A 2,718-nucleotide genomic window follows, 5' to 3' on the forward strand; every position below is an offset into this window, starting at 1 on the left:
CATGTGTGTATAATAATTTTCTTACGTCAACTATCGCTTATACAGGGTGAGTCACTTAACATTAGCAGTGAAAACACCTCCCAAGCCACAACAAACACTGAATAACCAAAACTGAAAAAAGAAAAACGTTCTTAGTAATGTCGTTTCTTACAATGTAGGATGTCAGTTACATCTGGAGTAATTTTAACGTAAAGTTGATGTTTGAGTAACTCCGCAGCATTTCAGTGCTATGTATCGGAGGGAACCGAATTAGCTAGGGATACAAAAAGAACAGTGATGTTACGTAGGTACAGAACAGACATGAACAGCACGTTACGTCTACATGCTAACATATTTATTAGCCCTTTTCTCTGAAGAATACTGTACGGCACTGATTTGTTAGAAGAAAATGTACATTAACATGAGAATGTCGTTAAACTTACAAATTTGTTTTTCTTTTCAACTACAGAATCTAAAAGAGTGTGTCCTGACATTTCAGGCCAATAAATGTTCAACGTGGTGCCCATTATTTGCTGCACACATTTGCAATCTACCGCGTAATGAATGTCTTACACGAAGCAGTACGTATGGTGTAATGTTGCCACGGGCTGCCACAATAGGATGTTACATGTCCTCTGGGGTTGTAGGCACATCACGGCACACGTTCGCCTTTAACGTACCCCACAGAAAGAAGTCTAAAGGCATGAGATCAGGAGAACGGGCTGACCAATTTATGCGCCCGCCACGTCGTATGAAACGCCCGTCGAACATCCTGTCAAGGGTCAGAGTAGTGTTCACTGCAGAATGTGCAGAAGCACATACGTCTACGCGTTTGCACCGTGACATTTTCTAGCAATGTTGTCAGTCATTTTGTAGAAACTCGATGTATTTTGCAGCTGTTCCGGTGCGTTCAATGAACGAGGACCAATGAGATGGACGCCCTTTATTCCGCACCATACATTTACATTCCACGGTCGCTGTCGCTTTACATGTGGAAGCCAGCGAGGATTGTCCACGTTCCAGTAATGCATGTTTCGCAAATTCACTGCACCGTGGCTTGTGAAACTTGCATCATCGGTAAGCAGGTAGAACTGCAACGCATTCCCTTTTAATGTCCATTGACAGAAAATCACTCGATTATTAACGTCATCACCGTGTAATTGCTGATGCTGCGACACATGATACGGGTGAAATTTGTAACGATGAAGTATGCGCATTACACTACTTTGACTCGTTGCACTGCCTCTAGCGATGTCATGTGAACTCCTGTACGGATTCACGGCAACGGCAGCTAACACACCAACTGCACTTTCTTCTCCTGTGATGGGTTTCTTGCGCACCCGTTTGCTGGTTGCAGCCATACCTGTTGCATACAATTGTTTGTAGGTGTTTTCAAATGTGCGGCGCTTTGGATTATCTCTGTCCGGGTACCTTTCTGCGTACAACCTGCAGGCTGCAGCTACAGTTCGCCTACAATCGCCATAACGAGTATCATCTCTGCCTTTTCAGAGTTAGAATAAATCATTTTCACCGTTCTTATAACACTGTACACGCTGTTGCGCTTGCGACCTTCTCCCGTTCCAATCGTGCGTACTTCTGTTCTTACCTGTGTAGAGTGCACTACCGCTGACGTTCGGTAACACAGTGTGTACTACAGAATGAGATTTTCACTCTGCAGCGGAGTGTGCGCTCATATGAAAGTTCCTGGCATATCAAAACTATCTGCTGGAGCGGGACTCGAACTAGGGACCTTTGCCTTTCGCAGTCAAATTCTCTACCACCAGAGCTGTCCAAGCACGACTCTCGCCCCGTCCTCACAGCTTTACTTCCGTCAGTACCTCGTCTCCTACATTCCAAACTTCACTTGTCCTCAAGAGGCAAAAGGTCCCGAGTTCAGGTCTCGGTCCGGCACACTGTTCTGATCGGCAAGGAAGATTCACAATGTACCACAATTATTCTGAGCACAAGGACTAATTCAGCAAGCGCTGTAGACACTCAGACAGCCAAACTAGTAAACATCGTAGTCTTCGTAAACATACCCTACAGCTCTTGTTTGTTACAACACGCGACTGAACGTCTGAGGTTTCCAGTGTCAGATTTAGGTTACAAATGACTCTGGATGTAATTAACATTATACATTATACAATGTAAGACATTATACAATGTAAGAAACGGGAAAGATTAACTATTCTTACCTGTTTTCAGTTGTGCTAAAAATAATAACAGGATTCCATTTTAAAAAATACAAGTATATGCTGAAAATCATACTTCGGTGCATTTCTCTGTGGTTTGCATCAACCAAATCCACCCGTCCCTCTCCTCACTTTCGGGCTATGGAATTGGTTGTTTAGTGTTTGTTGTGGTTTGGGAGGTGTTTCCAGTGGTAATGTTAGGTGATTCACCACGTATAATTTACATTACCGGTTTCGGCAAGTAGCTGCCATCTGCAGATGTGGTCGATCCGCAGAAAGCTTTGTACGAATACAGATATAGCTAGGCACATAGAAAATCTCACGAAGTAAGCGTCAAACGAAAAAACTACAAAGAACGAAACTTGTCTAGCTTGAAGGGGGAAACCAGATGGTGCTATGGTTGACCCGATAGATGGCGCTGCCATAGGTCAAACGGACATCAGCTGCGTTTTTATAAATAGGAACCCCCGTTTTTAACACATATTCGTGTAGTACGTAGTAAAGAAATATGAATGTTTTAGTTGGACCACTTTTCTCACTTTGTGAT

The sequence above is a fragment of the Schistocerca americana genome, chromosome 9 (assembly GCF_021461395.2).
Source record: "Schistocerca americana isolate TAMUIC-IGC-003095 chromosome 9, iqSchAmer2.1, whole genome shotgun sequence".
Lineage (NCBI taxonomy): Eukaryota > Metazoa > Arthropoda > Insecta > Orthoptera > Acrididae > Schistocerca > Schistocerca americana.